At 44.3% G+C, this 25824-nt stretch overlaps 1 protein-coding gene across 1 annotated transcript in view; it reads right to left on the minus strand.

Annotated features, from left to right (window-relative positions):
* The window catches only part of ADAMTS10 (ADAM metallopeptidase with thrombospondin type 1 motif 10), a 283135-nt gene extending 262877 nt beyond the window's left edge, over nucleotides 1-20258 (minus strand). Inside the window, exon 1 of the mRNA XM_078668321.1 lies at nucleotides 20112-20258. The gene's annotated coding sequence lies outside the window, so the exon portion shown is untranslated. The remainder of the gene's footprint in view (nucleotides 1-20111) is intronic.
* Nucleotides 20259-25824: the final 5566 nt, after the last annotated feature.

Genomic DNA, 25824 nt, shown 5'->3' on the forward strand with positions numbered 1-25824 from the left:
CTTAACTGCCATTGATAAAATGCTTAAACAGACTATAGGGGCGGTTTCCGACGCCATAGCTAACACCGAGAGGAGATTATCTTTACCACCTGTAACCATTATCCAAGATACTCAGGAACTACTCCTCAACTTGTCAGAAGAAACTGAGAACTCGGTAGAGGAGACCTACATCAGCCGGCCTATAACTCCACCATCTTTCGCCGACCTCCCCTGTGCCCAGGCCGTCGCTGAAACCAGCAGGGACAGTCCTGGCGCACAATTAAGCAACCAAATAACCACAAAGGACTCAGACGCACACACGGAGGATAAAATGTTGCACAGGGATGGCCGTAAACAAGGGAGGAAAAAAGGTCATGTAAAGTCCAGCAACCATAATCTGGTCACACCCATTACCCCACCTACACCAGGAATTCCATGCTGGATAACCAACATGGTGGTGGATTTGAAATCTGACCTAGAGCATTCCATCACGGTACTGTTAAAGCCCCTTATAGCAAAAATAGACAGATTAACATCATTGGTCAATAACAAGGGGATAAACTTGAAACCTCATCCCGTGCAGGAACGAGACGTGACAAACCCCAAGGCCCCCGCTACAACAAATTTACCGAATGATAAGGCCCCACTAGTGCAAAATGGTGCCCCCAAAAACAACAATGCTAACAACACCAGCGTCACGCAGAAAGGAGCCAAGGAATTTCAGAAGGCCGCCTCCACCCCACAAGCAGGTAAAAATAAAAATAAAAATCAATCATTAAGCGGTAACAGTAAACGTTTACCTAGCTCCTCATTAACACTTGAAGAAAACAAGGCCCAAACCCCGAAGGCAGACCCCAAGACCCTCCCCACTCCTACTGTGGAAACCAACAACGAAAAGAAAACAGCCACACGCTTTCGGACAATTAATCTCCCACCTGAGGCACTACCATTTGTGGTTGTCCTAACTGGAGTGCCCCCATTAAAGGAGGGCCAAAGAGAATCACAAATTGAACTAAAAAACAAATGCGCTCAGTGGCTGCAAACTCACAGGCCCTTACCCCCAAACATCTATGGGGAAATCCTCTCAGTGAGAAGGGGCGAGTGGATTGGCAAAGGCACCAAGACCATCGCTGGAGACATCATTACGGTGAACTTCAGAGACATGACAGCAGTCAACTTCATCTGCAATGTCCCCCCGAGCTATACCCGCTCACAAATCCACCCGGTCCACTTATCGTATTTTTATCCCCTGGCATCCCAAAGGCCCAGGCAGAATTTCATTCAGAACAGAACATCTCATCCGGGCTTCCAATATGGCCCCCCCCAATGGCAAAGGCCAAATCCTGTATTCCCAGTATTTCCTACTTATGATTCCTCTTTGATGCAGTACAACCATTGGAACAGGTTTAGTACTCTCGAAGGGGTGGACTGACAGAGAATGACTTGCTTCCCAACAGCAAATCAAAGCAGGAACGAGCCAAACCTCACATCATTAGGGGATAAAGAGGGAGCAACCCACAGTCAATCTGATCTCATGGACCCTGCGAACATCACAGAAGGCAGGAGTATACCACCAACCAGTACCCGGGGCACAGGGGAGGGGACATACTACGAGAACAAAATCGTCAACACCCCCGGCCTGCAACTAAGCAGGGCCGTCGCACCCATTAAGGATAAACAACTAAGACCACCGAAAGGCGAAGGTAGAGGGATACTCAAGGCAACAACATATGATAACCTACTTATAGCTACCTGGAATATCGCAGGGCTTGCGACAAAGTTCATATCTCAGGACTGGTTCAGCTACATAAGGAAATTCCACATCTTGTGCCTCCAAGAGACCTGGGCTACTGAACCGCACGAATATAGCATGGAGGGCTATAAAAGCTTTTTCGTACCCGCAAAAAAAGCTACCTCAGGAAGAGCGAGCGGGGGGCTTGCGATTTATGTCCATCTAGACATTGAGGGTACCTGGTCCAATACCAAATGGGTCACACGTAACCTTCAGGTACTAAGGTTTACTTCGTCAAGCCTAACCTTCTTGTTAATGAATTGGTATAACACACCGGCCATAACGGAGAAGGGAGCAGCTATAAAAGAACTTGAGACTTGCCTAAACTTTTTATCCAAGACACCAGAACCCATGAATTTAATTTTAATGGGAGATTTTAATTGTCACCTCTGTGAAAATCTGTTACCTGCCAATAATGTCTGGTCAAATTGTACAATCATGAAAGGCCCACACTTCACCCATTCATCAGAGGGCTGGGACCTTGAGAGATTAATGAAAAGGAACAATCTCGCCCACACCATGGATCTTGCCACCTTAAATGAGAGAGGAGAACTTACCCCGACATTCAAAGGCAGAGGCTGCTATTCTTACATTGACTTTGTACTAGTCTCTGTCTATCTAAAAAGATTTATCAGCACACACCTCATAGAGGCTAGTAGCTTCAGCGATCACAATCCGGTGATCATCAAAATGGAAGGATTCCTCTTCACAGCGGCTAAGGGAAAGGTCGCATTGGAAAGAGTGGTAGACCAGGGTAGAAGAATCAAATGGGCCAAAATTGATGGGAACTGTTTCTATAAAAAACTGCTATGTGACGCCTCAGTACCGATCGACAAATGTCTCGACCCCTGCGTAATTGGAGGTGCGGTGGTGAAAGCATTTGAAGAAATCGCGCAGGTAGTAAATAATTCCCTTCGAACCAAGGGAGGGAATAATAACATCTCTTCAAATCCCCGCTGGTTCGACTCTAAATGCACAAAGGCGCTGAAAAACCTTAAGGACAGCCTACATGCCCTACCAAGGGACAAAATAAAGGTGATAAGGAACAGAGCCGAATACAAAAAAGCCGTGAAGGCACGAAAACAGAGTATACAAAACCAGGCCTGGGTAGATTTAAGGGACGCCGCAGAGAGAAAGGACGCTACTGCCTTTTGGAAAGTGATCAATGCCCCATGTTTTCAGGACCAAAGTGCCCCAAAAATTTTGAATACCATCTTACCGGAGCAATGGCAGAAACACTTCCACAGCCTGTACAACCATTCAAATCATACACCCCAAGAGGAGTTTCTGAAGGTCCATCAGCCAACTAAACCAAATTTCACCTTAAAGGAGGTTGAATTGGGAATAACCGGACTAAGTAAAAACAAGGCGCCGGGCCCGGACGGAATACCACCAGACTTATTCCTAAGCAAACCAGAGCTATGGGCCCCGTTACTTACGAGGGTGTTAAATGAGGCAGCGGAGGTAGGCCTCCCCCAGTCCTGGTCAACGGCGACCATAGTCCCTATTTACAAAAAAGGCAACCGGGACGACCCCCAATGCTATCGACCCATCTCACTCATTGATGTGACAGCAAAGGTCTTGGGTCGGGTCATCCTATCAAGATTGCAAGATTGGGCAGAGGAGCACCAAATCCTATCTGAAACCCAATACGGCTTCAGGAAAGGCAGATCCACCACCGACCAATGCCTAAATCTATATCTCCTGATCGCAAAATATACCATCGCCGGGAGGGGGTCGATACATATGGGGTTCATGGACCTCTCCGCGGCTTTCGACCGCGTAAACAGGAAAAAACTCTGGGCCATGCTAATGGATCTAGGCGTGGACCACTCACTAGTTGATACCTTACAAAATTTACACCGTAACACCTCAGCATGCGTGAGATACAGTCAGGAAGGAAAAAAGACCGATTCCTTTAGTTGCAATAGCGGAGTAAGACAGGGGTGTATCCTCGCCCCATTTCTTTTCTCCATTTATATCAACGCATTGGAACAGGACCTTCTTAAACTTAAAGTTGACTCACCCCAAATCGGTCATCGAGCAGTACCTGTACTACTTTATGCCGATGACGCGGTTTTGCTCTCGAGAACACCTCTGGGTCTACAAAGATTAATCGATGGGTTCGTTAAATTTATGGACAAACTGGACCTGGCAACAAACCTGGAAAAGTCCTTTATCATGACATCAGGGAAACCTACAAAAGGATCTTTTTCTTATAACATCGGGACACACAAAATAGACCAGGTCAAGTCCTTCACATATCTGGGGGTATTATTCGACCACGACTTATCGTTTAAACCCCTGATTGAGAAACACTCGACCAAACTGGCGGCCGCAGTAGGAGCAATTATGGGGTTCGGGAAGAGACTAGGGAAATGGTCCCCGGAACAAATCATGACCTTATACAGATCCATTTGCTGTGCAAAAGTAAGCTATGGAGCGGAAGTGTGGGGCTTTTTGGGGAAAAAAATCCAGCCACTCCAGACGGAAGAAAATAAATTCCTACGAAGAATACTAAAAGTCCCACAGAGTGTCGCGGCCCACATTATACACGAAGAGCTGGGAGAACTCTTCCTGGAGGATAAAATTAAAATTAAACCCCTTCTGGCTTGGGTGAAGGTATGGACCAACCCAGAGGCGGCCCTAACTAGACAAATTATCGAGGATTGCCTCAAAAGAGACAAGGGCTATGCAATCCCCTGGCTGAAATTTGTTAAAGATTCGCTAACAGAGATCGGTTGCTCTGAATATTTTTTTGCCCCCGACTCTTTAACTCCGGAGTGCAAAACCTCGATCAAAAAACTTTTGCTCGCACAGCTGAAATCGACAAGGGCAGAAAAAGAGAGGCTCAAAGCTACCAACCTCGCTTACAACAACCTTACCCCGAAGCAAGGTATGGAACCTTATCTAAGGGTCATGCACAATGCGCAGGATCGCTACCTCATAACCCGATTTAGAATCAATATGCTACATCACATCCTTGCAGTACCATCTGGATTTACTCGCACAGTGGAGGAGAAGGGCACCTGCGGCTGCGATCATAGATCTCCGCAGGATACCCTTCATTTTGTCCTACTGTGCCCACTCTACGCGATACCAAGACGTAAGTTCCTGGTGGGTATTTTGAAGGAGCAAAGATTTAAGCAAGCGAAACGGGCGTTGAGATTCCTAATGGAAGCAGAGGACGCTTATACTTTATTCTGCACGATAAATTTCATTCGGATCGCAACAAGACTGAGGACCACCAGAGACATTGTCCCTTAAAAAATTGCATTGAACATTTAAATTCACTAAAATTATCCTGTTCCTCCCATTAAGTATATAAAATCTTAAACATTTATATCTTTTAGACTAAATATTTTTTAAAAACATTGTTTTAATTTGTGAACGTTGTATTTGTGCTTTTATGGTGTCTTTTTAAGAACCGAATAAAGTTTATAAATTGAATTGATAGTAGATGTCGAAGGCATGAGAGGGGGCAATATATTGGGTTCAGAAGCCAGTGGTTTTGAGTCTGTCCCAGAAGTACACGACATTGAGGTGGTTGTTCCAGAGGCGGGTCCTCTTTTTAGGAAATTGTTCTGGGGAATGTCCATAATGTTGATCTGGGCAGAGAGCCAGGCAGTAAGTATCATGAGGGGCAGGGATGTCCATGCGTCTGAACAGGAGGGAATCAGCTCGAATCACAATTCTGGACTCAAAGTGGGACAGCTGGTCTTTGAGAGGAAGATTATTTCTACTGCTCGGATTTGAGAGATTTGGCTTAGATATGTGCCCCCTGTGATACTTAGAAAAACCAAAGGAAATGATGGACGGAGCGTTGACAATACAAGCACTCACCCCCAGTCAACTGATCTGGGCTTAATCCATCACCGTTCTTTAGCCCACTCAGCCACCCCAGTTCAGACATGGCCATATGCAAATCAGTCTGACCCTGTGCCTCATGGGAACAGTCCAGCCCGAACTGCCAAGACATGCCTTCCATGGACCGGACTCAAGCTTCCGAGGACCGGTTTCTGGCATTTCAGCCGTCTTCAGCCCGGCTTGCTTGAATCCAGTGGCAAAGTGAGCAAGGGACTCACGTCTGAGCATACCCTGCCAACTTATGGCGAACAAAGAAAAACCAAAGGAAATGGTGGACGGAGCGTTGACAATACAAGCACTCACCCCCAGTCAACTGATCTGTGATACTTAGTTCTTATGCAAAAGAAGGCAGGGGGAACACAGACAGTATTTTAAGGCAGTTTGCCATACAGCTAACATCCCTGTTGGTTCTCCACCGAGTTTGACTATTTCCCTCTCTCTTAGTCTCAGTCCTGTCCATTCTCCTGGAGGCAGCAGAAGATAGACTTCTAGTTCTACACAAAGATTGGAGCATGGCTGTTGTAGAAATGGGAATGTGGGAGCGTATGGGGCCTAACTCACAAACACCCGCCTTCAAGCAAAACAGGAGATGCCCAGAGGATCTCAGATTTGCACCAGAAGCCAGCAAAAAGTAAAACTCTTTGGCCACAAAGTTCGTCGAATTTAGAAGGCTGCACCCAAGAAACCAGCAACTGAAGTTTGTTTCACCATCGGCAGACCCATCTACCTGCACTGTTTCCAAGCATGAATATGTCCGGCCCCTTACGTTCATGATATCCTGTGGCTGAGAAATTGCTTCAAGTGCACTACATTTACGATATGATCATGTTAATTCGATAGGGATGTTCAGCAATGTTCTTCCGATAGGGATGTTCAGCAATGCTCATCCGATAGGGTTGTTCAGCAATGCTCATCCGATAGGGTTGTTCAGCAATGCTCATCCGATAGGGATGTTCAGCAATGCTCATCCGATAGGGATGTTCAGCAATGCTCATCCGATAGGGATGTTCAGCAATGCTCATCCGATAGGGATGTTCAGCAATGCTCATCCGATAGGGATGTTCAGCAATGCTCATCCGATAGGGATGTTCAGCAATGCTCATCCGATAGGGATGTTCAGCAATGCTCATCCGACAGGGATGTTCAGCAATGTTCATCCAATAGGGATGTTCAACAATGTTCATCCGATAGCTATGCTCAGCAATGTTGATTCCATAGGTATGTTCAGCAATGTTCATCCAAAAGGGATGAACATTGCTAGCGACAAGCATGGAGAAGACTATTTCTGTGAATATGCTGAAGGGTTAGCAAGTTCTACCAATGTAACCTTTGGTTTGTGCGGGTGGGGTGACAATGTGGTAGGATAGTGAGTAAATTGGGGCAAGAAAAACTTTGCAATTAAAAAAATCACGTTGAGAGTCTAAGTTTTAATCCAGCTTCCTTAGGCCATATTTTCAAAAGATTTCCCTTGGAGCTAGTATAGAGGCTGACAAAGCATCATGGAGGTGTCTTGAGCAAACCAGTGAATTTAATATGCACGGATTGCTTCAATGTAGTCCTAATCGTTTCAACAAGTGCACCAGTGCCAAGTCTTTTGATTGTGGTAAAATAAGTGTATTTTACATATGAAGCATGAAAATCTTTGTGGAAAAGGCCTTCTGGTACAGGAAAGAGCAGTGCACTCGAAAAAGAAAAACAAGCTTTGCAAGGAAGGCTATTGATCTAAAATGTGCACCTGCTCCAGACACAGCTGTGCTGTGATCAGACAGCCACAACCTGTTCTTTTGTGTCAGTAAATTGCTGTGGTGTCGCGTGGGAAGGTCGGTGCAGACAGCTCCAAGTGCAGTCTACCAGATGCAAGGCCTGTGCGGCCAGGAAAGATCCAAGCAACCTTGGCTGGAGCTTACACCCTCCTCCCTTTGGTTCCAGCAGACACAAAACAAGCCTTAGCAAGGCATATCGGTCTGGCATTGGGCGAAAGCATTTTTTCAGTGTCAATGCTGGTTTTGTGAAAAATAGTATTGTTGGCGAAGCTGCATGTGTTGAACACAACTACTGTAAAGCTTGCATTATATTTAGGGCTCCCGGTTTTATGGTATTTATTTTTTGGACATTTCCATCTGCATTTATCCAGATGTATTTTTGTCAACTTTATCTGTATTTATCCATATTTACTATGGGTTTATCCATATTTATTATGGGTTATGGCTAAAACTGGTATATTTCCGCATTTATTTAACCAATAAATGTGCAGTCATGCTTGAATGCCTGCCAGGTGTCAGTATTATGAACACCCGTAGAAGATAAATCAATGCACATATATATGAAAAAATCCACATTTCAGTATCAGCCTTGGGCAGATTTACTGCTGTTTAAGCCTCTTTACTAACATTCCTTTCTTTTTTAACCCCCTTACCTATCAATCCACACAGTTAGTGGCATGTCAGTCATGGCAAAGTGTATCTAGAATCACGCAAAAAGCACCCAGTTTCCGTGTTTATCCACATTTAATAATAAAAACAGACAAATGGTTTTCTGTCTGTATTTATCTGTAAAAATCTAAAAACTGAAAACAAGGAGCCTTAATTATAATATATGCCTAGCTGGAAAATGTCACCTAGTTCCACTCATCACCACTCACTCCCTCTCTCTGCTATGATCTTCCAGCCATTTTGCCACCCCCTTTTTTGATCACCAGATAATCCACCGTTCTGGCTGGGTGATAACCAGACCTGCAGATGTAATGTGTAGTCCCAACTACTTTTGCACCAGACAAATTCCTATTGTTGCCTAGTGATCTATGAGGTTAATATGATAACTGTGCACCGGCATCCCCATGAGGGCTCTCCAATGTCATATTTGTATGCTGAGTTCTGAGTCTTCGCATTAATGCTTAGATCTCTCGGGTCCTATAGCCCAGTGTCCGCCGTGCTCCTGTCGGGCTAAATCTTCCGACTTCATAGTCTGTGTACATCTCTCTATATCCCGCGGTTGGTACCTACCTGCCATGGCCAGTCTTAGATTAAGGCTAGTGTGGGAATCTGCCTCACTGCACCACCGCTGATTGCAACAAGAGGGCAGCAGATTGCAATAAATGCCCTCAAAAAAGGGCTTGTTGCTAGAGAAAAGGAAGTTCCTCCCTGCCCCAGTGTCCGCACCTGTGCATTCATTTTTATAAGTTAAATCCATCTGCTCCCAACCCTGAGGAATTTGAACCCATTACTGTTCATATGTTTCTGACACTGTGTATGTGTTGGTGTTTTTTTTACATAGTATAAGTGATTGTTGGTGTTAATATCTGTATTTCCCTATTCCTTTCCTGTGCCTCCTGGTTCCAGTGTGCGTTTCAATCATCCAGTGCTAGTGCCTCACTGTCCCAGTGCCAGCGTCTCTTTGTCCCGGTGCCAGCACCTCCCTGTTACAGTGCCAGCGTCTCCTGACACAGTGCCAGTGTCTCCTGTCGCAGTGCCAGCATTTCCCTGTTCCTGTGCCAGTTCCTCCCTGCCCTGGTGCCAGTGTATTCCTGCCCAATGCCCATGCCTTCCTATGCCACAGCTTGTGCATCTCAGGCCTAGGCCTCACCGCCCTGCCAGAAAGGTAAGCAAGCGCCTGGCTGCTTCAGTGCCCATCTCTCTGCCCTATGTCTTTGTCTGAGTGTCCCTGTGTTTTCTAACACTTATGCCCTGCTGTTCACGCCTCTAGGCCTCAGTGGCCTATATAACAGTGAGGTGATAATTGATGTCCGAAACCAGTGTTTTAGCCCCCTTTTTTTCTCTAATTTGTATTTATACTGTTTTTTCCTTTTCTGCATTATTGTGGAAATTGTTTCACTTCTGGTTCGTACTTAATAGGCAGGTGATCAAGATCGGCTCTTTTTAGTGGCCATATTCTTATAGATGATAAATTCACTTTGGAATAGAAGGAAACTAGTTCTATAAATTGATATTTGCCTGTATTTTTTTAATATATTGTTATGATTATCAATTGTCAATCATGTGATACAAGAAAAATTTAAGAAAATTAACTATCGCTATAATATTTTTTTGATAAAAGCAAAATATAATAAAAAAATATTTATTTTTTCATAATAAACGTGTGGTTCATGATTAGTTGATAAGATATTGTGACACAACTGCAGCACAGAGATATAAGCAGCACCTCTGCCCAGTGCTAGTACTCTTTTTCCCAATATACTATGTAACAGTGAGCGCCAGGCCAATGAAGTGCAGCATACGAAAGAAAACACAGCTGGGTAGTCTTGACCCCACCTCATGCTTCTTTCTTTTAGACCGGTGCTTCCCAAAGGTTTTAGATCCACAAACCAATTTTCGTGCGGAAGCACAGTGTCATTTACAGCCAGCACATTTTCCATTTAAAAGGCCACAAAATTTGCACATACCTACTATATTGCACACAAATAATAATGTGTGGAAATCGGGGTTCAGTGGATATTTATCATTTGGGCACCACCAAGTAAACTGCCTTGATTAGTTCGATCCTATTAAAATCTTTGGGGCAGATGTATCAAGCCGTTTGCGATTCGCAAAGGCCGGAATTCGCAGAATTCTGGCGTTTGCGAATCGCAAACGGTCTTTTTGCATGTTTTGACATGTAACAAAAAAATCGCAAAATAAGGAATCACAAAAAAATGAGATTCCTTATTTTGCTTAAGCATTTAAGGAATCGCAATTTTGCGATTCCTTAAATGCTATGTATGTAGCATTTTGGAATTGCGAATTTAGGTTAAGAAATCGCAAATTACCACCAACTTGTAGTTGGTGGTAATTTGCGATTTCTTTAAAAAATGCCCTATTTGGCATTTGTGAGGGTGGCATGTGACGCACATACATGCCCATAGGTCATGTATGTGCGCCATATGCACACACATGTAGATTTCAGGGGTGCAGCAGGGTGTCTTTGAGACACCCCTGCACCCTTGAAATTATTCTCAATTTGCGATTAGCAAATTGAGAATCGCAAATTGAGAATTATTTCACAATCATTCCTTTGGGCCTCCTGGCCCATAGGAATGCATGGGAAATTATTCCTTAATTGCGAATTCGCAAAATGCGAATTCACAAATAAGGAAGAATAAGAAATCGCAAAAAATAGCGATTTTCTACATACATTCCATTTTGCGATTTCTAAATAGCGATTCTTTAAAAATCGCTATTTAGAAATCACAAAATTGAATCTTGATACATCTGCCCCTTTGTGTCCGATTCACAAAGGTGCTTATGTGTAGTAAAGTGATGAGTGCCGAGTCTCTCCATTTGGGGGCAGTATATCCGCACCGAGAACTGCAGTGCAGAGACTCCACCACTAGTGCGGATACTCTGCACTCGTAACTTCACTACACAGAAGTACCTTAAATGAATTGGGCCGCCGGTTTCCTTCACACTTCAGCATTCCCAAAAAAAAGTGCTTCATTCTGGCTTTCCTAACTGCTGAAAGTGTGCATTACTTTTACAGTTATTTACACTTTGTTGTGTGTTGCAAAAATAAGATCCTACAGCCTTTCCTCTCACACTTCCTATACCCCAGCACGGCTGTCACATAATTCGCTTTACTTTTCTTTCTCTGACTGCAAAGTGAGAGGGGTTTGTACACACCAATCCCCATGTCAAGAAAATATGCAGCAATTTGTCAGAAGACATAACCTGACATTTGACCTCTGTCTTTGAAGCGCAGCAAATGTGACAAGACAAAAACAGAATGTAAAGACCTCTTCATTATTGCTCGGATTTTCACCACCCACCAAAGCTCAGCTGATGGCCGACTCACAGCTTTGGAAACACAATTCTAGACTGCCACCCTACGCTTTCAGTCTCTTTAGCTCACTCAAATATATTCGATTTCATCCCTGCTTTTAGCCTTACTAGTGTTTTCCTCCCTTTTGGTTTCTGCCTCTCTCGCTCTTGCTCTGAGATAGTCTGATGGTGAAAAGTAAGTCCTGGTGCCCGATATAAGTGCCCGCCACCTGCACATATTAAGCACTGCCAGGGCCTAGCAGTCTGATCGCGAGGCGCAGGCCACAGGCCAACTGCACTTTCCAGGCACTTAGCGCCCCGACAAGATCCTCAGACAGCTGGGAGCTTGTTTACATACTTGGTCACATTCAAGGCTTCATTCTGCAGCACCAATTATCCCCCAGCGGTGGGAGGCTCTGTAATTACAGGCCTCGGGGGAACCAGGGGAACAGGAGCAGTGTTGGCATGAAAGGTGTTTTCTTTCTACTTACAAAATAAACTTCTTTTTTGTCGAGGGGCTTACTTAAAACTGGGAAGAAGAAATGTGATGGGGATTATCTTCGGCTTATATCAACAATTGGAGAAAAGGAGGAGCCAGACAGCGATGGAAGGAGAGGGGAGAGGCAGAAGGCATGGGTACGTGGTGGGGGGGGGGGGAGATGAAGGACAAAAGAGAGGGAGATTGGGGTAGGGAATAAGAGGAAGAGAGGCACAGAACGGATAGCCAAGTACGAGAAGAGGAAACGAGAAAGAGATAAAGTGAAAGAGAGAGAGAGAGAGAGAGATAAAGTGAAAGAGAGAGAGAGATAACGTGAAAGAGAGAGAGAGATAAAGTGAAAGAGAGAGAGAGAGAGAGGCAACAGGAAATGTGAGAAAGATTGCTAACAAGACAGAGAGAAAGTGTGACAGGAAAAGGAGAAGAAAGCGGCCTCATTGCCAGGGTGTAGCTTGGGGGGGAGGTTTACACCCCCTAATAAATGTATTCTGTAGTAAATAATTGCGTATGGTGGGGTGTTTGTCGGATTTAACTTGGGGTTTTTACATACACATGCAGACAAACACACACACACACACTAGTCTGTTTTAATGGTCTCAAAAATAGTTATTTTACCAAATATTGGGTTTTAAGTACCCCTCACAGACAGCACTCCTCTCCCTTCCTACTGCTCCTTGAGACCCCCTCCTGCCCAGCTTCTCATATAATGTATTTTAACCAGCATGATTGTTGGACAATATGAAGCCCCCCCCCCCCCAATCTTACTGACCAAGCTACGCCCCTGCTGAGAGGGGAGAGAGCTAAAGTGACAGACAGAGGTAGCCAAGCTTTTCAAGTGTAAGTGCAGGTGTTGATGCTCTGTTAGCCAGAGGGCCACGTGAGCGAGTAGCACACCCTTCCAAAAGACGGTTCTGGGGGAAAGGGCGTTCGCTCAGCCGCGGCTGGTAAAGGTAAGCGCGGTGGGGCGGGGCTTGGCCGGATGAGGGAAGCCAGCAGACAGACGGAATAAGTATTATTTATTTATTTATATAATTATACCTATTCTGTCGTCTGCCCACTTCCCCCCACTCACACCCCGCTACGCCCCACACCACCGACTCACCTCGCTTAACTGTGCTGCCCGCCACTGGGTTCACTCTAGAGAAAAAAAATACAAAAAATGGCTCAGAGTGGTGGATTTAATTGGAATATAAGTTTGTCAGTAATTTATGGAGAACTTATAAGACATATTTAATAGTATGTCTGATGAGGCACTCTGAAATTGAGAACAGAAGTGCAGCGGTGTAGCGGGTGTTGCCAGCGCTTAGGGCAGGGCAAGTATCCTTCCACTTTTCTTTTAAACTTTTGCATCCCTATTAAAATGTTGCGCCCCTAAGAATTAGCGGTGTGGAAGGCAGGAATTTGCATCCCAGCAAGACAGACTCATTTTAGAGGGTTTGTGTGCTTGTTGAAGAGTTCTGTATGTTCCCTGCAATGTATTTGCTTTTTCCTAATACTAGAATGCAGTTTTTACAGCAGTTTTTGTAGCCTTGTATAACCTGCTGGCCACAAACTACTACGTTGCTGAACACAAGTCCCTATCCTGAAAAGTATAGCTCAGTGAGTTATGAGTCTGCTGGAAACACCTCAAGGTACAAATCATTATAACATGATTAGTGTCACTGATACACAATTAGTTTGCACTGTTTTTGCTCTTGTACATTTGTGCGGTGATTAGGTGAAAGTTATAATTCCACATAAACACCTCCGTACATAGAGCTGTTATTTTACATATAATGTGTTTTAGTAGGCATAAGATTTTCCTTGTCTCTGTTGAAAAAAGAATCCAAGATGTCTTTCATTTAGCAATTGGTGCCGCCTGCCCTTGTAGGTCTGGATTAACCATTCACATTTGGTATAGGACTCCTTTATATCTTACAGAAAGGACACAATGTGTTTGAAAAGCGTTTACATTTGTGTAGAAAGCACTTTACGCAAGCGCCCTTTCTTAGCAGCATACCTCCTCCTGGCCACATTGTGGGCACCATGTGCCTTTGTCCACATCCTGGCCCCACATTCCAGCTTCACTGGGAAGCTGTGCTGACTTTTCACGGATGTATGACATTACAACGCATGCTATTACAACGCATGCCTTTACGACGCAAGTTTTACAACGCAACTTTTACAACGACTTGCGTTGGGGGGCGCTGGATAGTGAATAGTTTAATTTACTATTCCAACTACAATCCCCGTGGATAGAAGGGAAGGTGTTGGAAACTATTCCCTATCCTAGAGCGCCCCCCGCACAAGTCGTTGTAAATGTTTTGTTGTAACAGTTGCGTTGTAAAGGGTGTTTACCACTTTTCACACCTCGTGCAGGACCAAGTCTTGACAGAGGGCTTTTTTGGTTTCCACTCAAGCGATGCAGGTAGAGTTAAGTTCTCCTTTCATTAAACACAGGACTTCTTTGCACAGAAAGGCTAGTCCGTGGTCCACAGGGGCTGGATGAAAACCAGACACAGGAGTTCATTCTTGGGCCTGTATGTTGGCCATCTAAGATGCGTGTGCAGTTTTTCTTGCATCATGGCTCAGTGAGCTGATTGCCCACCACTGAAACCTGCAGTGATCTGCAGGTTAAAACTTCAAATCCCAACAAAGCCGAACACAGCCTTGCATCCTTACAAAATCAGTAAATTCTGTAATAGTATCGTGTGTTAATTATAGCACTTAGAAACAGCAGAAGTGAGGTATGGAGTGCTATATCTTTTATTAGATAGCGAAGATAGGGCCACCGCAGAGGGGAAGCTCATAGAGGAAGAGATAACATCCTCCACACTATCCCTCATTCATGACCGTCCCATTAAAATAAACTACTAAGTCCATTTAAATGTCTCTGCAACCTCCATGCCTTTAGATGTCGCAAACACCACATTTTACATCATGACCAACAAGTGAATTAAATACAGAGCATGTACAAGAGTCTTATGAAGGTCTGTTGGACATGGCCCTTCCTGCAGGGTCACCCTCAAACTTGTTGCCATCACCCTCCTGGTTTCTGAACCTGTTTTTCTTGGCTTTTAGGACTCTGCCCACTTTGTCGCTGTTAACCAGTGCTAAAGTGCTTGTGTTCGCTCCTTTAAACATGGTGAAATTGACTTACATCCAATTGGCACATTTAATTTACTTGTAAGTCTCTTGTAAAGTGGTACTACAGGTACCCATGGCCTGTAAACGAAATGCTACTAGTGGGACTGCAGCACTCATTGTGCCACCCACTTGGGTAGCGCTTTAAACATGTCTCAGGCCTGCTATTGCAGCCTGTGTGTGCCGTTTTAAATTGCCATTTTGACCTGGCAAAATAAACCATTTGCCATGTCCAAACCTTCCTTTTTAATACAAATCAGTCACCCCTGGGGTAGGCTCTAAACAGCCCAAAGGGCAGGGTGCAATGTATTTAAGAAGTTGGACATGAACTTTCAGCTTTTACATGTCCTGGTAGTGAAAAACTCAAACTAATTTTTCGCTACTGCAAGGCCTGCCTCTCCCATGGGATAACATTGGGTTAACTTACTACACATAATAATTGCTAATTTTCAATTGGAAGGAGGTAGGAATGGTGAGTGTGGTCTCTAAGGAATTGCAATTAAAAGTCCTCTTTAATGGTAAAGTCAGATTTTAAGTCACAGTTCTGAAAATGCCACCTAGCTTCTTCAGAAACGCTGGTGCACATCGCATCTGTGACGCAGGACTTAGCTTCACAAGCCCCTCATTGACGGCATCCTTGTCTATAGGAAAAAGGAGGAGATAAACAAAGACAATGATTTTACAGACCACAATCGGTACTATAATCAAGCTTCCAGACCCAGCCGGGTAAGGAAATGTTTAATTTAGAAATAAAAAGGAGTTTGGTTGACCAAGAGTTGGTCAGGTATAAACTTTTTAGATAGGGCACAGTCCTGTACCTATCCTTCAAGGGAGAGAGTGCAGTGGAAGCAAAACAAGAGTGAGAAAAGTTTTTCAGGCAAGAAGTTTGGAGCCAAATGCCGCTTGTAAGTTAGTGATCAATGCAAACAAGTTTCGACATACAGTATTTACAGAATGGCATACAATTGAATTTTCCGCAATACTGTTCAACCGGATAGGTACAGGACTGTGCCCTATCTAAAAAGTTTATACCTGACCACCTCTTGGTCAACCAAACTCCTTTTTATTTCTAAATTAAACATTTCCTTACCCGGCTGGGTCTGGAAGCTTGATTATAGTACCGATTGTGGTCTGTAAAATCATTGTCTTTGTTTATCTCCTCCTTTTTCCTAAGGACCTTTGTTGTCTTTAAAAATCGATTACCCATGGTCCAAAGGTACTTATTGGGTTCCCTTGTTGACATGAAAAGGGCATCCTTGTCTATAACACAGGACTCCGCATCGCAGCCCCTCAGAGCCGATGTAGGATCTCGCAACGCTCCGTAACCCAGGAACCTTACCTTCCTGCCACAAAGACTTAGACAATCTATGGTGGATCCAACAAAAAAAATCTTGAAAAAACTTAGCACAACCTCTGTTTTATTATAGTGTTCTTTGTTAATAAGGAAACTGCAAGTGTCAAATGTGGCCATTAGGAAATTGAACAAGTAATCCAAAAATATCTGAGTTTAGACATTAAGGTCCTCAATTAGATGTGCACTGTAACAGGGCATCTGCCAAAATTTGAGGATACCCACTCCCTTGATCCAGGTTCATGGACCACATTGGGAACTGGTGTTACTGACTGACAAGCTGCTACTTGCTCGGATATCAGGGAAACTCCTTCTGCCAGAATCGACACCAGCATATATGGTGCCAGAGATACACCCTTAGTACTAGCCGCTCTTGGTAGGGTGGATCTCCAATAAGATGCCTACCAGCGTCTTTTCTGTTTGGGGCGCCCTCTCAACTAATGTGTGCTGAACAGAAAGTGTCCAGAAATGTCACCCACACGCTGGGAGAAAACTCCAAGTGCTTGGAGAACACCATTTGGTATCTGTCTTCGAGAGCAGGTTTGCCGTACCGCCATGGCATTGCGGACACGCAATCAAAGTTTACACTGCAGTGGCCTCCACCATGGAAGTATCTGCCACTTTGGGAAATAATGTCCCCCTAGCAGTCACCGGTTTTATTTGTTGGTCAGCTGCAGCAGAGATGGCTGTGATGCTGGGCATACCGCACCAGCCATAAGTTGACCTGCTTTCCAATCTTTAAATGCTCCAAAGTACCTGCTCTGTGGACCACCTTCATGTACCGCAGATGAAAAAAGTAAAATAGGGTGGCAAATGTATTCATAAAAACAAAACAGCGTGGCTCTAAGGCACTGACCTAGCCAAAGTGGCAGCTGTATCCTCTGTGCGTTTAACAAACAAAAATGGAGATTGATCAGAGAAGGTCCAGTAAAAAGAACCTACAGAACAAGCAAGGGAGTTTCACCTATTTATGCTGGAAGTCAGTACTACATAGTCAGAGCTGCTGTAGCTGAACACAGACTACACTCTGCTAAGTACATTTTCTCCTGGTTTCTTTTACGCGATTAGCCCCCACTGACTACCGGGTAAAGTTCTTTATGAGGGACAGGCCAGATCCCTTAGATTAATGCCTCCCTTACCCTCCTTTTTAGGTCGAGCATTCGAGACCTCTTGTATATACTTTAGTATATACTTATATGAGTATGTACTTTGTGGGCTCTAGCGATCAGCCCTAGGACCTGTCTGCTTCCGCTTAGGGACTTTTTTTCTGTTCCACTGCCTCTATGTAACTGTCTTGATAGAAAACGACCAGTAGAGGTCAGTAAAATACCAGAATTGCTTTCTGCTTAGGGACTTCTTTTTTAATTTTTCTGGCAACTGGCTTTATTTAATTTCTTGATAGAAAACGACCAGCAGAGGTCAGTAAAATACCAGAATCACTTTAGCATTCTTTAGATTTCAGTCCATAGAAATTATCTTCCACGAGTACCCGTAGACAATAATATGTTTTTAAAATCTTGTATTTTCAGTGATATGACCACTGAATACCTGATTTGATATCAAAAACAGAGCTTTGGGCTATACCATTTCCTGTTATAAGGCAATATTTCTCTCCATGTGTTCTCATACCTGGCGTGTCAAGCAGTTTGGTGCTTACTTTCCCTCCATGTTAAAGAACAGTAGAAGTTTCAGTACCCAGGCTGATGTTCTGCATAGCTAAATACATACAAGGTCCCAAAGGCGAGAACGATTGCATTGCATATGCTTGTTCTCTATCTTTTCTCAAGTTTCCTCCTTAGATCCAAGACCCCTTAACTCTATCACCCCCACTGCAAGGATTTCAAAGCAGGACCAGCACATTGTAGGCACCCAGGAAACGTTGGGTGACCATCTCCCTCCAGGTCACAGGGAACATTGTCCACAGGCCTGTAGGTTTCACCTAAAAAAGCGTGGTTTCAGGTGTGTTAGTCTAATTAGCTCAGTTGAAGCAAAATAGCACTACAACTCCCAGAATGCATCGGGCATCACACGAAAAGATCAGGCATAAAACAGCGTCCATAAGGATCTATAAGGTGATGGTCACCCCAACAAAACTCCAGCTCACATTATCCCTTCTCCCCTGGTCTCTTCTATCAGCATGCCCCCCACCCACCCCCGCTCCCCTCCATCCTCCTTTGCAGCACGGAAACCAGGTGGGGCATTCCAAGAGCATGCCTCGCCTGCCCGCCCCCTTGGGATTTAATAGCCAGCCTGGTCCTACAGTCCTTACCCTGCGGGCGGGCATGGACCCCGCAAACCCCACCGCCAGCCGCACCGCCTCCGTTTACAATCCCGGCTGCCATGGCCCTCAGCGCTTCGAAGCGACCTCAGGCTACGTAAGGGCTACAGAGCTGACGCAACATGACACGACACGCCAGGTCGAGCATGCGTCCACTGAAACGTGCAGCAGAAAGACCCCCTTTGAGTGTCCATACACCACAAGTGGGGAAGCTTTCCAAGAAAGGGCCCTGAAAATAACCCTGAAACCCTGAAAATAACACAATAAGTCAACAGCCTCACACACGTCTGTCTCTACAAACAACTCTGAGCCAATACTGACGCGGGGCAGTTGTGTTCATAAGGGGTGCGTGCCACTTTGGCACCTCATGTTACATAATGTCAATAAAACGGTATATTATATTCTATGACAAGGTTCCTTGAAGAAATCCCAGTGCACCGGTTACAAATGTTTTTTTTAATTGATACATTGCATTTGCTTGTTACATTGATTTCAGACATCTACTGGACCGCAATCGAACAAAATTCCAGTTGCAGGTTGGAACTGGTTCCGGGTGTCTAATGTCATCTGTTTTCATCATTCTTTTTAGTGCTTTTTTTTCCTCCGAATATATGCAGTCTAGCGTCCATGGACAAAAAAATGCCACTGTGGCACACTTCAATCCACTAGAAATCACTTGTAATTGGTTAACTGGGATTTTTCCACACTAGGCGGCAGGGAGGGGGGCAGGCTGCTCCCAAGCCCTGGATGTGGCTGGCAGTGGTAAACCATTCATAAGACGTGCATTGTCAGAGGTACATATATGTAAAGTACTTAGAGACAGAAAAACGATCTCAGAATTGTACAAGTAGCAATAATGTAAAAGTTTTAAAAAAGTGTGAAAGTGGGCAGAGTGCCCTAATCAAACACGCTACCCTTTTATGAAAAAGTGAACCTGCTCTCTAAGAATGCCACACGTTTCCTCAAAAGGTATCTGGTTTCTCCTGCCACCCCTCCTCCCACACCCCAGAAGTTAAACAAAAATGAAGAATTTTCCTTCCACTACAGTGCTACATTTATATGGGGCTCCCGGTGGCTTGCAAAGGGAACGGAGACCCGCGGAACAGGTTCTTATTGTAGAATCAAAATGTGTTGATTCTGCTTTCGGCTTCCCTACTCGATGAAGTGTGTGATCTTGGACATCTCACTCACATCACCTCTAAGTTCCATTGTTTCTTCTTAAAAAAGTAGGGCAACTTACAAAAATGTCTAAATCGCAGTGTTTTCAAATGCTGTTAAACAAAAAGTTAAATAGTTGCCACTGGAAAGTAAAAAAAAAAAAACACAGACGTTCAAACTAGTTCTAAACACCCAACTGGACATTGTCTCATGCAATGAAGCCTTCTGCAAAAGCAGCAGAGTGTGAGGCACAGCAAAACTAGAAATACACAAAAAATGAAAAATCAAGCGACTGGGTTGAAAGTGACAGCTGTTACCTGGTGCAGCCCCGCTCGCCTCTCCCCCCTGCAGCAGCCCCCGGCTCTGGCATCGGTGTGCAGCTCGTCCCGGCTCCTGCAGCGCTCCCAGCCTCCTGTGGGTGAACTCGTGTGTGAGGAGAGAAGTTCAGCTTTCATTTGCCAGAGTCTCTCTCCTCTCCCTTTCTCCCCTCTCTCTCTCTCCCTTCACCCTCCCTGCCCCCTCCCAAGAAGGCTCTCAGGAAGCGGGAAGCAATAACCGAGATCTGCCAGACAGACAGACAGCACGGGCAAGCGCTGCCTCTAAACTCGCAGGAATTTAGCAGGTTACAGAAAAAAAGGCCCCGTGACGTCACCGCGGCAGAAGGTGGCCGGCGTTAAAGGGGACTGCACCCCGAAGGCGCGCGCCGAATGGGTTTGGTTGCTAGGAGCCATTAGCATCGCCTTCAAGTCATCAGCACTGTGTTTGGTTTGGCCAGTGCTTTACTGAGTCTTTTTGAGTCAAGGCCGGTTAAATAATTGGGAAGGTTGGCAAAAATCCGTGTCCGTCTAACTTTGAAATATCAAACTTCCAACACCAAATACAAAAAAATATATATATAACAGTTCAAACTAATTTTGCTGCTGCCTGAATTACTCCTAAAAGTTATTTAGGAAAATTGAGCAAAATTGCTTTATCAAAAAAGAATTCATATGATTTTCAAACAATATATGTTATTCAAGAACGACCAGGTCCTGATTAGGCCTGGGCGGTAAATTCCGTTCCGCTTGCGGAATTTGGGTAATTTTGCATTCTGCGGTGAACGCTGAATTGCCAAAAATTCCGCGATCCACGGCTTCGCTGAATATTTTGCTTATTCGCGCTTTCAAAATGCGTGTTCACAAGATATTTCCCCCCGAGCACGCAAACAGCGTTTACGAAAAGGAAAACAGCATTGCAAACGGGCGTGTTCGCTGAACTTTTGCGTGCTCGCGGAGATTTTTGACCGTTTCGTGGAGCTTTGCTTAGAGCGACTACGCAAATTCCGCCCACCCCAGTCCTTATCCTTCTTGAATCGGAAAACATGAAAAGATATTGGCCTGATTTTTGTTGGTTTGAGGAAGGTGGCCCGGGATGTGTCTGAAACTTAACATTTTTACAATGTTGAACAGAAGCTGCCCTTAAATCAAATGAACCAATTCTCAAGGGAATAGTACATTTATTGAATTCAGCAAAGTTATTCAAAAAGAGTTAGCCAATAGGGGCCTACGAGACAGCTCTTACTTACTAAGTCAGAGTAACTAGACATTACATCTTTGTAAAACCTGCTTTGCTACACTTTCACATATTACAAGTGAAACGATAGTGACAGGGTGGTAACCCCACATCTGATATTAACACTTCCATGCCTTTTCACTCCGATGTTACTATGCTAGTTCAAGTTAAAGACCCAGTAATTACAAAAAAATATATATATATATATATCGCTCTTATCTCAAACGGATAAAAAGTTACTAAAAACACGTTTCTGCGCAATGGAAGGCGCTTAGCAACAGTGAACCAGTCATCTTTCAGTGGCTTATTGTTGTATTTGAGTGTTAAACAAGAGCCTATCTGACACAGAATGTGCCTATTCTCAGCCGAAGGAGAGTCTGGCTGTTGTGTGGGGCTGCAAACATTTTCATGTGTTTCTATATAAAAAACATTTCACTATTGTTACAGACCACCAAGCGTTGCACACTATTTTTGGAAACTTGAAGGCCAGGAGAACCACTCATAATGAGGGTGAGGGTTGCGACTGCAAGAATACAACTATGCAAATGTACACAAGCCAGGTAATGCTCCGAACACTGCTGATTACTTTTCACTGGTGCCGCTACATCGTCACGGTGTGACATTGAAAACGGCGGAGGAGTACATCAACTTCATTGTGAGGCCCAGTGCGCCAGCAGCCCTGTCCGTTGAACAGATTATTGGTGCTACTAATGCTGACAACGGAACAATAACAGGGGTTATGCCCACATTACCCTCCCATACCTGGACAAAGAGCATCAAGAGATGAGAAAATAGAACAAACTGGTATTGAGGGATAAATTCAATTTATAATTTTAGAACATGAGAAATAAATTATCCTGTTCTATATAACTAAATATATAACAATTTACTTACAAAAATTCAGAGGGCGTATAAACAAGTACAGGAAAAAGGATTGCGCAAAACTAATAAATTTAAAGAAGCAACTTCACTATATACACACATTATAATGCATTATATACAAATCACAAATACAATCTATACATTACATATATATACAAAAAATTACAAAAATGTACCCAAAGATAGGAATATATAACCTATCACACGATATATACACTCCTAATTTCGAGTGATATAACTCTATACTGGAGATCCCTAATGCGCCTGAGATGTAATTTCTCTCAAAGCTCTCTTTTGTATAAGGCGCCTGAATATACAAACAAAAATAAACTAAACAGGGACTCCTAGTCACAAAGGTGTCGACGCTGTCGCGGTCGCGTTTCAGCCACAGGGGTCTTTAGGGCTTCATCAGGACAAGGGTACTTAATGTGCCAAGTTGAAGTCTCACACGCAGTAATGCCGGCTTCAGTGAGGAACAATAATCAAAATAGAGACCAGGGTCGAGGCAATTACACTCGTTCAAAAAACGGGCGGCCGAACAAACGTCAACGGTCCATCCACACTCGAGCACAGGGGAAGCACTTCCGCATATACACGGGCGACTCACACTCGCCGGCATGTGTTGTTCGTCCTTCTAGAGTAAGGTACAGGACTGTGCCTTGTATTATTCGCATATCCGTTTTTGACTTTGGTTAAAATAAATACCCTGTCCGGCTGGACAGTGGATGAATATAGTTTCCTATTATGGCCTATATCTTATTGACATTCTTTATCACGATATACTTAGGACCCTTGTCTTCTAAAACTAATGCTGACAACAACATGCTTATCCTCAAAGACATTATTCCAACTCAGTCATGGAAGAAGAGTACTTGACCTTTTGCTAAAGATGTTGAATTCCAAAAATGCAAACCTGTACAGGATGAACTGTCCGTTTAAAAGGGAAGGTGTTGTATTGAGAGGCTCGAGAATCGTCATACTTGAGAGCCAAAGACAGCAAGTAATTGAACTAGCCCATCAAGCACATCGCGGCATTGTAGCCACTAAAAGAGCACAAAAAGACCGAATGTGGTTCCCGTGCCTAGATGAGCCAGTTTAGAGTGAAGTAAAAGAGTGCCATCTATGCAGCTGCCTTTCCCCCAAAGTGACGCAACATACTATGACATGTCTGACCTTCCGGCACATGCCTGGGAATGAGTTGCAGTTGATTTCTTTTGGCCCTCAGGATATGGACGTCATCTCATGATAGTCACTGATGAGTATTCATGCTTTCCTTTAGTTGAGGAGCTATCAACAACCCATGACATGGTCATCGAGAGGCTGGATGGCATCTTTGCAGTGTGCGGTATCCTCGGTATTTTCAAATCTGACAATGGTCCTCCGTTCATTAGCAAAGAGCTCAAAGAGTTCCTTGCCAGGCTTAATTTCAAGCAGCAGAAGAGTACACCTCTGTGGCCACAAGCCAATGGTGTTGTAGAATGATTCATGGGTACCCTCAAATGGGTAGTTCAACGAGCATCGATGGAGGGAATCAAGTTAAACCAGGCCCTGTGTCAAGCCCACCATGCTTAACATACCACTCCTCACTCCACAACTGGTGAGAGTCCTACCACCTTGCTATTTGGGAGAGCTATCGGAACCAAACTGCCACAGTGGACAGCTGACCGATCCATGAATGCTGATAAGGTTTATGTTACAGACACTTCTCGAAAGTGCAAAAATGAAAACATATGCCAATCAGCGTCGACAAGCTCAGGAAAGAGTCTTTGATGAAGGTGACTGGGTCCTGGTCAAGCAGAAACGAAAAGACAGCCAATGCCCCTTTGGTGGATCATTTTGAGGAAGCAGGTCACAACGAAAATGATATAAAATGGACAATCCTAAAAGTAATCAAACTACCAACCAGAGGAGGAGACATTGCCCAAATACTAAACCGCGAGGAGCTAAAGACAATGATCCAATTCGATACAATAAAGAATGGTCTGTATCGCGCAGAAGACTGGACCACCCTACTATGATTCAACATCCGGATTCCATCCGGATCCAGTAAATATACTCTAAAGACTCGTGTCCTTGCCGGGACATTGTTCACGTTGAACTGAATAATGAAAAATTTTGACCTGGGGCTAAACTAGTGACCAAGCTCCCTAACTGGTAATTGACATGGCAAAGGTCTAAAGTTTTCACGAAATGTTTTATATATCATGTTTCATATTTATTTAGAATCAATTTTAATTTGTGTATTCGGCACAATTATTGTCACAGATTGCACCTACACTGAGCACGCATGCTACCTTTAGGCACTTCACTCACACCGGACACCATCACACCCAACTAGTCGCCCCAATCCAAAACGGCAACCACTTCTGTCTACCATGTCTATAATGTCCTTCATTGACATGCCCCATTCCAAAATGGCCACCACTGTAGCTCAGAATTACTCTGACATGGTCCGTTTTTTATTTCCCCGAAAACGCGGTCTCAAGTAACACGACCGCAACGCCTGCCCATATTGCTACTATCGCAACGGACGGACAGGACACCGATCCTCCGGCCCACCCGACCCCCCTATTATGACGGAGCAACCTGACTCCCATAGGTAAGAGCCATTCCATGCGGCACCGTGTAGACGGTAACTCTAGTCGGCCAACCATGGGGTTTCCCTCTCACTGGCTCTCCTTTCTTTCCCAGCCTGCAGTAACAGGAACCACTTGTTACCGCAACCGACATGGAACGTGGACACCCTTCCAGTTCCATATGAGCACCAGAATCCAATCGGACAATTGACACACTCGTCACCCCGGTAAGCGGTCCTTGCAAATAATGGCATATACACTCACTGCAAATACCAGTGGCAATTGGGACTGTATCTCTAATCCATGTCCAACCCCACTTTATAGATGCAGCTTCAATTTCGAATCGGCAATCTAACGCAGACTGCCCACTTGCAGGTAAACATTAATAATTTACCGCAGCCAGGCACCATAATATCCCCCGGCACGATTAATGATTAATTTATCCCTTTTAGACACTGCAGCCGAGCGCTAACCACTGCACCCTGCTGGCAACCTTTCGCTTGGTCCACACTCTCGCTCCCATTAAGATTAGTGGAGCACACTTGAACCACTTACAACTAAGTAAGTGTCACCCAAAACTCCCCACCCCTTAACACGGTATGAATGTACACGTATGCAAGTTGATGAATGTTATCTAAGACCACATGGACGCCGTCCTTCAATGCCTACACTCTCGCTCCCATTAAGATTAGTGGAGAATACTTGAACCACTTACAACTAAGTAAGTGTCACCCAAAACTCCCCACCCCTTAACACGGTATGAATGTACACCTATGCAAGTTGATGGATCCTATCTAAGACCACATGGACGCCGTCTTTCAATGCCTATAAGTCGTCAAATGTTTACACTTGAACACAAGAGTGGAATGGTGCATGATTAGGATTAATAGTGAACACCTTGCACTGTTGCACCCGAGTATGGCAACCCCCCGCATCTGCACAATTTTTAACACACCAATTACTACACGGGAAACCGATTCCGAATAATGTAACCTGTACATAGTGTTTGGACTTTTTTGAT

Source organism: Lissotriton helveticus, chromosome 12 (genome assembly GCF_964261635.1).
Source record: "Lissotriton helveticus chromosome 12, aLisHel1.1, whole genome shotgun sequence".
Taxonomy (NCBI): Eukaryota; Metazoa; Chordata; class Amphibia; order Caudata; family Salamandridae; genus Lissotriton; species Lissotriton helveticus.